Source organism: Pseudophryne corroboree, unplaced genomic scaffold (assembly GCF_028390025.1).
Source record: "Pseudophryne corroboree isolate aPseCor3 unplaced genomic scaffold, aPseCor3.hap2 scaffold_1555, whole genome shotgun sequence".
In the NCBI taxonomy this organism is placed as follows: Eukaryota; Metazoa; Chordata; class Amphibia; order Anura; family Myobatrachidae; genus Pseudophryne; species Pseudophryne corroboree.
This window is the reverse complement of record NW_026968187.1, coordinates 110,777-119,291: the sequence shown is the minus strand read 5'-3', so window position 1 is coordinate 119,291 and position 8,515 is coordinate 110,777. Positions and strand designations below refer to the sequence as shown.

Genomic DNA, 8,515 nt, shown 5'->3' with positions numbered 1-8,515 from the left:
TTCTGGGTATGCTGACCCCTGTGATTTCCCCAAATGTGGGAAACTCGACTGCATTATTTGTGGTAGTGGGGGACTGTGTTTGTGCTTTCCTCTGGTCAGCTCTGGTAAAAGTCAGATTTATTTGTCTCAGATCTTCCTCTAGCCTTGTTCTTCTTTCGAGAGTTCCCTTGTGCTGCCTCAGTTGGATCTCTTTCACTTGACAGGGGGGTGCCCGAGCAGCGACCCTCCCCAGCTCTAGCCCAACTCCTACTTACCTGCCAGGTGAGATACTATGATCATAAAGGTGCTTCTCCCAGGGCAAGGCTCACCCATTGCACTCTGATTTCCCCAAATGTGGGAAGCTTGACTGCATAATTTGTGTTTCCCCTGGTCGGCTCTCGTATAATTCAGATCTCTTTGTCTCAGGTCTCTCTCCAGCCTAGTTTGCTGTCTGTTTCCACTTCTTTTTTCATGAGCCCCTCCCTTTTATACCCTTGTGCACTATCCTGACTTCTCCTCCTGTCTGCTTACTTTGTGCCTTCCAATGCACAATGCAAACTACAGGTAGTGCTGCAGGGCCCACACCCTTTTACTTGCCGTACAGAGCAGCTCTGGAGCTGTTACAGTGCCCAGCTGCTGCAAGAAATCAGCTTGAATGCTTCAGGGGCTGGGGCATAGCCAACATGAGCCCCACACCGAAGGAGGGTGGAGGTGTTTAATGCGAACTAGGGGTCATCCAAGCGCCGCAAAAGGCTGCCATGCCCTGCACGCCCCTTTTCTCTTTTCATATGCAGACGAGGGTTGAAGCCAACTTTGACCCACTGCTTGGATGACATCACCGTATGCAAATCCATCTGCTGCAGGCCTTCCCCCAGGAATGCTTGCACTAGTTGTTGCATTTGGTTTGTTGTTTGGGGGTGCTTCAGTATTAGGCAGCCTTCTGCCCTCCCATGTTCATCTGAAAATATGTGTTCTCCCTGCAGTTGTTGTCCCCAGATGAGAGTTCCCTTGTGCTGCCTCAGTTGAATCTCCTTTACTTGACAGAGATGTGCCTGAGCAGCGGCCCTCCTCAGCCCTATCCTAAATCATACTTATTTTGCATAGGAGATACCATGGTCATGAAGATTGTTCTCCCAGGGTGAGGTTCATTCATTGCATTCTGGGTATGCTGACCCCTGTGATTTTCCCAAATTTGGGGAAACTCGACTGCATTATTTGTGGTAGTGGGGGACTGTGTTTGTGCTTTCCTCTGGTCAGCTCTGGTAAAAGTCAGATTTCTTTGTCTCAGATCTTCCTCTAGCCTTGTTCTTCTTTCGAGAGTTTCCTTGTGCTGCCTCAGTTGGATCTCCTTCACATGACAGGGGGGTGCCCGAGCAGCGACCCTCCCAAGCTCTAGCCCAACTCCTACTTACCTGCCAGGTGAGATACTATAATCAGGAAGGTGCTTCTCCCAGGGCAAGGCTCACCCATTGCACTCTGGGTGTGCTGCTCCTGCGATTTCCCCAAATGTGGGAAACTTGACTGCATAATTTGTGTTTCCCCTGGTCGGCTCTCGTATAATTCAGATCTCTTTGTCTCAGGTCTCTCTCCAGCCTAGTTTGCTGTCTGTTTCAACTTCTCTTTTCTTGAGCCGCTCCCTTCTATGCCCTTGCGCACTATCCTGACTTCTCCCGTCTGCTTACTTTGTGCCTTCCAATGCACAATGCAAACTACAGGTAGTGCTGCAGGGCCCACACCCTTTTACTTGCCGTTCAGAGCAGCTCTGGAGCTGTTACAGTGCCCAGCTGCTGCAATAAATCAGCTTGAATGCTTCAGGGGATGGGGCATGGCAAACATGAGCCCCACACCAAAGGAGGGTGGGGGTGTTTAATGCGAACTAGGGGTCATCCAAGCACCGCAAAAGGCCGCCATGCCCTGCACGCCCCTTTTCTCTTTTCATATGCAGATGAGGGTTGAAGCCAACTTTGACCCACTGCTTGGATGACATCACCGTATGCAAATCCGTCTTCTGCAGAACTTCCCCCAGGAATGCTTGCACTAGTTGTTGCATTTGGTTTGTTGTTTGGGGGTGCTTCAGTATTAGGCAGCCTTCTGCCCTCCCATGTTCATCTGAAAATATGTGTTCTCCCTGCAGTTGTTGTCCCCAGATGAGAGTTCCCTTGTGCTGCCTCAGTTGAATCTCCTTTACTTGACAGAGATGTGCATGAGCAGCGGCCCTCCCCAGCCCTATCCCAAATCATACTTATTTTGCATAGGAGATACCATGGTCATGAAGATTACTCTCCCAGGGTGAGGTTCATTCATTGCATTCTGGGTATGCTGACCCCTGTGATTTCCCCAAATGTGGGAAACGCGACTGCTTTATTTGTTGGTAGTGGGGGACTGTGTTTGTGTTTTCCTCTGGTCAGCTCTGGTAAAAGTCAAATTTCTTTGTTTTAGATCTTCCTCTAGCCTTGTTCTTCTTTCGAGAGTTTCCTTGTGCTGCCTCAGTTGGATCTCCTTCACTTGACAGGGGGGTGCCCGAGCAGCGACCCTCCCCAGCTCTAGCCCAACTCCTACTTACCTGCCAGGTGAGATACTATGATCATGAAGGTGCTTCTCCCAGGGCAAGGCTCACCCATTGCACTCTGGGTGTGCTGCCCCTGCGATTTCCCCAAATGTGGGAAACTTGACTGCATAATTTGTGTTTCCCCTGGTCAGGTCTCGTATAATTCAGATCTCTTTGTCTCAGGTCTCTCTCCAGCCTAGTTTGCTGTCTGTTTCAACTTCTCTTTTCTTGAGCCGCTCCCTTTTATACCCTTGTGCACTATCCTGACTTCTCCTCCTGTCTGCTTACTTTGTGCCTTCCAATGCGCAATGCAAACTACAGGTAGTGCTGCAGGGCCCACACCCTTTTACTTGCCTTACTGAACAGCTCTGGAGCTGTTACAGTGCCAAGCTGCTGCAAGAAATCAGCTTGAATGCTTCAGGGGATGGGGCATGGCCAACATGAGCCCCACACCGAAGGAGGGTGGAGGTGTTTAATGCGAACTAAGGGTCATCCAAGCGCCGCAAAAGGCCGCCATGCCCTGCATACCCCTTTTCTCTTTTCATATGCAGATGAGGGTTCCAGCCAACTTTGGCCCACTGCTTGGATGACATCACCGTATGCAATTCCGTCTTCTGCAGAACTTCCCCCAGGAATGCTTGTACTAGTTGTTGCATTTGGTTTGTTGTTTGGGGGTGCTTCAGTATTAGGCAGCCTTCTGCCCTCCCATGTTCATCTGAAAATATGTGTTCTCCCTGCAGTTGTTGTCCCCAGATGAGAGTTTCCTTGTGCTGCCTCAGTTGAATCTCCTTTACTTGACAGAGATGTGCATGAGCAGCGGCCCTCCCCAGCCCTATCCCAAATCATACTTATTTTGCATAGGAGATACCATGGTCATGAAGATTGTTCTCCCAGGGTGAGGTTCATTCATTGCATTTTGGGTATGCTGACCCCTGTGATTTCCCCAAATGTGGGAAACTCGACTGCATTATTTGTGGTAGTGGGGGACTGTGTTTGTGCTTTCCTCTGGTCAGCTCTGGAAAAAGTCAGATTTCTTTGTCTCAGATCTTCCTCTAGCCTTGTTCTTCTTTCGAGAGTTCCCTTGTGCTGCCTCAGTTGGATCTCTTTCACTTGACAGGGGGGTGCCCGAACAGCGACTTTCCCCAGCTCTAGCCCAACTCCTACTTACCTGCCAGGTGAGATACTATGATCATGAAGGTGCTTCTCCCAGGGCAAGGCTCACCCATTGCACTCTGAGTGTGCTGCCCCTGCGATTTCCCCAAATGTGGGAAACTTGACTGCATAATTTGTGTTTCCCCTGGTCGGCTCTCGTATAATTCAGATCTCTTTGTCTCAGGTCTCTCTCCAGCCTAGTTTGCTGTCTGTTTCCACTTCTCTTTTCTTCAGCCGCTCCCTTCTATACCCTTGTGCACTATCCTGACTTCTCCTCCCGTCTGCTTACTTTGTGCCTTCCAATGCACAATGCACACTACATGTAGTGCTGCAGGGCCCACACCCTTTTACTTGCCTTACAGAGCAGCTCTGGAGCTGTTACAGTGCCCAGCTGCTGCAAGAAATCAGCTTGAATGCTTCAGGGGATGGGGCATGGCCAACATGAGCCCCACACCAAAGGAGGGTGGAGGTGTTTAATGCGAACTAGGGGTCATCCAAGCACCGCAAAAGGCCGACATGCCCTGCACGCCCCTTTTCTCTTTTCATATGCAGATGAGGGTTGAAGCCAACTTTGACCCACTGCTTGGATGACATCACCGTATGCAAATCCGTCTTCTGCAGAACTTCCCCCAGGAATGCTTGCACTAGTTGTTGCATTTGGTTTGTTGTTTGGGGGTGCTTCAGTATTAGGCAGCCTTTTGCCCTCCCATGTTCATCTGAAAATATGTGTTCTCCCTGCAGTTGTTGTCCCAAGATGAGAGTTCCCTTGTGCTGCCTCAGTTGAATCTCCTTTACTTGACAGAGATGTGCATGAGCAGCGGCCCTCCCCAGCCCTATTCCAAATCATACTTATTTTGCATAGGAGATACCATGGTCATGAAGATTTTTCTCCCAGGGTGAGGTTCATTCATTGCATTTTGGGTATGCTGACCCCTGTGATTTCCCCAAATGTGGGAAACTTGACTGCATTATTTGTGGTAGTGGGAGACTGTGTTTGTGCTTTCCTCTGGTCAGCTCTGGTAAAAGTCAGATTTCTTTGTCTCAGCTTTTCCTTTAGCCTTGTTCTTCTTTCGAGAGTTCCCTTGTGCTGCCTCAGTTGGATCTCCTTCACTTTACAGGGGGGTACCCGAGCAGCGACCCTCCCCAGCTCTAGCCCAACTCCTACTTACCTGCCAGGTGAGATACTATGATCATGAAGGTGCTTCTCCCAGGGCAAGGCTCACCCATTGTACTCTGGGTGTGCTGCTCCTGCGATTTCCCCAAATGTGGGAAACTTGACTGCATAATTTGTGTTTCCCCTGGTCGGCTCTCGTATAATTCAGATCTCTTTGTCTCAGGTCTCTCTCCAGCCTAGTTTGCTGTCTGTTTCCACTTCTCTTTTCTTCAGCCGCTCCCTTCTATACCCTTGTGCACTATCCTGACTTCTCCTCCCGTCTGCTTACTTTGTGCCTTCCAATGCACAATGCAAACTACAGGTAGTGCTGCAGGGCCCACACCCTTTTACTTGCCTTACAGAGCAGCTCTGGAGCTGTTACAGTGCCCAGCTGCTGCAAGAAATCAGCTTGAATGCTTCAGGGGCTGGGGCATAGCCAACATGAGCCCCACACCGAAGGAGGGTGGAGGTGTTTAATGCAAACTAGGGGTCAGACAAGCGCCGCAAAAGGCCACCATGCCCTGCACGCCCCTTTTCTGTTTTCATATGCAGACGAGGGTTGAAGCCAACTTTGACCCACTGCTTGGATGACATCACCATATGCAAATCCATCTGCGGCAGGCCTTCCCCCAGGAATGCTTGCACTAGTTGTTGCATTTGGTTTGTTGTTTGGAGGTGCTTCAGTATTAGGCAGCCTTCTGCCCTCCCATGTTCATCTGAAAATATGTGTTCTCCCTGCAGTTGTTGTCCCAAGATGAGAGTTCCCTTGTGCTGCCTCAGTTGAATCTCCTTTACTTGACAGAGATGTGCATGAGCAGCGGCCCTCCCCAGCCCTATTCCAAATCATACTTATTTTGCATAGGAGATACCATGGTCATGAAGATTTTTCTCCCAGGGTAGGTTCATTCATTGCATTTTGGGTATGCTGACCCCTGTGATTTCCCCAAATGTGGGAAACTTGACTGCATTATTTGTGGTAGTGGGAGACTGTGTTTGTGCTTTCCTCTGGTCAGCTCTGGTAAAAGTCAGATTTCTTTGTCTCAGATTTTCCTTTAGCCTTGTTCTTCTTTCGAGAGTTCCCTTGTGCTGCCTCAGTTGGATCTCCTTCACTTTACAGGGGGGTACCCGAGCAGCGACCCTCCCCAGCTCTAGCCCAACTCCTACTTACCTGCCAGGTGAGATACTATGATCATGAAGGTGCTTCTCCCAGGGCAAGGCTCACCCATTGTACTCTGGGTGTGCTGCTCCTGCGATTTCCCCAAATGTGGGAAACTTGACTGCATAATTTGTGTTTCCCCTGGTCGGCTCTCGTATAATTCAGATCTCTTTGTCTCAGGTCTCTCTCCAGCCTAGTTTGCTGTCTGTTTCCACTTCTCTTTTCTTCAGCCGCTCCCTTCTATACCCTTGTGCACTATCCTGACTTCTCCTCCCGTCTGCTTACTTTGTGCCTTCCAATGCACAATGCAAACTACAGGTAGTGCTGCAGGGCCCACACCCTTTTACTTGCCTTACAGAGCAGCTCTGGAGCTGTTACAGTGCCCAGCTGCTGCAAGAAATCAGCTTGAATGCTTCAGGGGATGGGGCATGGCCAACATGAGCCCCACACCAAAGGAAGGTGGAGGTGTTTAATGCGAACTAGGGGTCATCCAAGCACCGCAAAAAGCCGCCATGCCCTGCACGCCCCTTTTCTCTTTTCATATGCAGATGAGGGTTGAAGCCAACTTTGACCCACTGCTTGGATGACATCACCGTATGCAAATCCGTCTTCTGCAGAACTTCCCCCAGGAATGCTTGCACTAGTTGTTGCATTTGGTTTGTTGTTTGGGGGTGCTTCAGTATTAGGCAGCCTTCTGCCCTCCCATGTTCATCTGAAAAGATGTGGTCTCCCTGCAGTTGTTGTCCCCAGATGAGAGTTCCCTTGTGCTGCCTCAGTTGAATCTCCTTAACTTGACAGAGATGTGCCTGAGCAGCGGCCCACCCCAGCTCTATCCCAAATCATACTTATTTTGCATAGGACATACCATGGTCATGAAGATTATTCTCCCAGGGTGAGGTTCATTCATTGCATTCTGGGTATGCTGACCCCTGTGATTTCCCCAAATGTGGGAAACTCGACTGCTTTATTTGTGGTAGTGGGGGACTGTGTTTGTGTTTTCCTCTGGTCAGCTCTGGTAAAAGTCAGATTTCTTTGTTTCAGATCTTCCTCTAGCCCTGTTCTTCTTTTGAGAGTTCCCTTGTGCTGCCTCAGTTGGATCTCCTTCACTTGACAGGGGGGTGCCCGAGCAGAGACCCTCCCCAGCTCTAGCCCAACTCCTACTTACCTGCCAGGTGAGATACTATGATCATGATGGTGCTTCTCCCAGGGCAAGGCTCACCCATTGCACTCTGGGTGTGCTGCCCCTGCGATTTCCCCAAATGTGGGAAACTTGACTGCATAATTTGTGTTTCCCCTGGTCGGCTCTCGTATAATTCAGATCTCTTTGTCTCAGGTCTCTCTCCAGCCTAGTTTGCTGTCTGTTTCCACTTCTCTTTTCTTCAGCCGCTCCCTTCTATAACCTTGTGCACTATCCTGACTTCTCCTCCCGTCTGCTTACTTTGTGCCTTCCAATGCACAATGCAAACTACAGGTAGTGCTGCAGGGCCCACACCCTTTTACTTGCCTTACAGAGCAGCTCTGGAGCTGTTACAGTGCCCAGCTGCTGCAAGAAATCTGCTTGAATGCTTCAGGGGATGGGGCATGGCCAACATGAGCCCCACACCAAAAGAGGGTGGAGGTGTTTAATGCGAACTAGGGGTCATCCAAGCACCGCAAAAGGCCGCCATGCCCTGCACGCCCCTTTTCTCTTTTCATATGCAGACGAGGGTTGAAGCCAACTTTGACCCACTGCTTGGATGACATCACCATATGCAAATCCATCTGCGGCAGGCCTTCCCCCAGGAATGCTTGCACTAGTTGTTGCATTTGGTTTGTTGTTTGGGGGTGCTTCAGTATTAGGCAGCCTTCTGCCCTCCCATGTTCATCTGAAAATATATGTTCTCCCTGCAGTTGTTGTCCCCAGATGAGAGTTCCCTTGTGTTGCCTCAGTTAAATCTCCTTTACTTGACAGAGATGTGCATGAGCAGCGGCCCTCCCCAGCCCTATTCCAAATCATACTTATTTTGCATAGGAGATACCATGGTCATGAAGATTTTTCTCCCAGGGTGAGGTTTATTCATTGCATTTTGGGTATGCTGACCCCTGTGATTTCCCCAAATGTGGGAAACTTGACTGCATTATTTGTGGTAGTGGGAGGCTGTGTTTGTGATTTCTTCTGGTCAGCTCTGGTAAAAGTCAGATTTCTTTGTCTCAGATTTTCCTTTAGCCTTGTTCTTCTTTCGAGAGTTCCCTTGTGCTGCCTCAGTTGGATCTCCTTCACTTTACAGGGGGGTACCCGAGCAGCGACCCTCCCCAGCTCTAGCCCAACTCCTACTTACCTGCCAGGTGAGATACTATGATCATGAAGGTGCTTCTCCCAGGGCAAGGCTCACCCATTGTACTCTGGGTGTGCTGCTCCTGCGATTTCCCCAAATGTGGGAAACTTGACTGCATAATTTGTGTTTCCCCTGGTCGGCTCTCGTATAATTCAGATCTCTTTGTCTCAGGTCTCTCTCCAGCCTAGTTTGCTGTCTGTTTCCACTTCTCT

At 49.8% G+C, this 8,515-nt stretch overlaps 14 non-coding genes across 14 annotated transcripts; all 14 read left to right on the top strand.

The window, feature by feature from the left end:
* Positions 1–1,066: 1,066 nt before the first annotated feature.
* On the top strand, positions 1,067–1,231 carry LOC135000579 (U1 spliceosomal RNA). The gene has a single exon (XR_010202428.1). It is a non-coding gene; the product is annotated as a U1 spliceosomal RNA (small nuclear RNA).
* A 152-nt stretch (positions 1,232–1,383) lies between these two features.
* LOC135000538 (U1 spliceosomal RNA) lies at positions 1,384–1,546 on the top strand. Its single transcript, XR_010202395.1, has one exon. It is a non-coding gene; the product is annotated as a U1 spliceosomal RNA (small nuclear RNA).
* A 671-nt stretch (positions 1,547–2,217) lies between these two features.
* Positions 2,218–2,382, top strand: LOC135000619 (U1 spliceosomal RNA). The gene has a single exon (XR_010202468.1). It is a non-coding gene; the product is annotated as a U1 spliceosomal RNA (small nuclear RNA).
* Positions 2,383–2,534: 152 nt separating this feature from the next.
* Positions 2,535–2,697, top strand: LOC135000618 (U1 spliceosomal RNA). Its single transcript, XR_010202467.1, has one exon. It is a non-coding gene; the product is annotated as a U1 spliceosomal RNA (small nuclear RNA).
* A 674-nt stretch (positions 2,698–3,371) lies between these two features.
* On the top strand, positions 3,372–3,535 carry LOC135000594 (U1 spliceosomal RNA). The gene has a single exon (XR_010202443.1). It is a non-coding gene; the product is annotated as a U1 spliceosomal RNA (small nuclear RNA).
* A 152-nt stretch (positions 3,536–3,687) lies between these two features.
* LOC135000542 (U1 spliceosomal RNA) lies at positions 3,688–3,850 on the top strand. Its single transcript, XR_010202399.1, has one exon. It is a non-coding gene; the product is annotated as a U1 spliceosomal RNA (small nuclear RNA).
* Positions 3,851–4,524: 674 nt separating this feature from the next.
* LOC135000600 (U1 spliceosomal RNA) lies at positions 4,525–4,688 on the top strand. The gene has a single exon (XR_010202449.1). It is a non-coding gene; the product is annotated as a U1 spliceosomal RNA (small nuclear RNA).
* Positions 4,689–4,840: 152 nt separating this feature from the next.
* LOC135000534 (U1 spliceosomal RNA) lies at positions 4,841–5,003 on the top strand. Its single transcript, XR_010202391.1, has one exon. It is a non-coding gene; the product is annotated as a U1 spliceosomal RNA (small nuclear RNA).
* A 674-nt stretch (positions 5,004–5,677) lies between these two features.
* LOC135000606 (U1 spliceosomal RNA) lies at positions 5,678–5,840 on the top strand. Its single transcript, XR_010202455.1, has one exon. It is a non-coding gene; the product is annotated as a U1 spliceosomal RNA (small nuclear RNA).
* A 152-nt stretch (positions 5,841–5,992) lies between these two features.
* On the top strand, positions 5,993–6,155 carry LOC135000533 (U1 spliceosomal RNA). Its single transcript, XR_010202390.1, has one exon. It is a non-coding gene; the product is annotated as a U1 spliceosomal RNA (small nuclear RNA).
* Positions 6,156–6,829: 674 nt separating this feature from the next.
* Positions 6,830–6,993, top strand: LOC135000603 (U1 spliceosomal RNA). Its single transcript, XR_010202452.1, has one exon. It is a non-coding gene; the product is annotated as a U1 spliceosomal RNA (small nuclear RNA).
* Positions 6,994–7,145: 152 nt separating this feature from the next.
* Positions 7,146–7,308, top strand: LOC135000620 (U1 spliceosomal RNA). The gene has a single exon (XR_010202469.1). It is a non-coding gene; the product is annotated as a U1 spliceosomal RNA (small nuclear RNA).
* A 674-nt stretch (positions 7,309–7,982) lies between these two features.
* On the top strand, positions 7,983–8,146 carry LOC135000602 (U1 spliceosomal RNA). Its single transcript, XR_010202451.1, has one exon. It is a non-coding gene; the product is annotated as a U1 spliceosomal RNA (small nuclear RNA).
* Positions 8,147–8,298: 152 nt separating this feature from the next.
* Positions 8,299–8,461, top strand: LOC135000531 (U1 spliceosomal RNA). The gene has a single exon (XR_010202389.1). It is a non-coding gene; the product is annotated as a U1 spliceosomal RNA (small nuclear RNA).
* Positions 8,462–8,515: the final 54 nt, after the last annotated feature.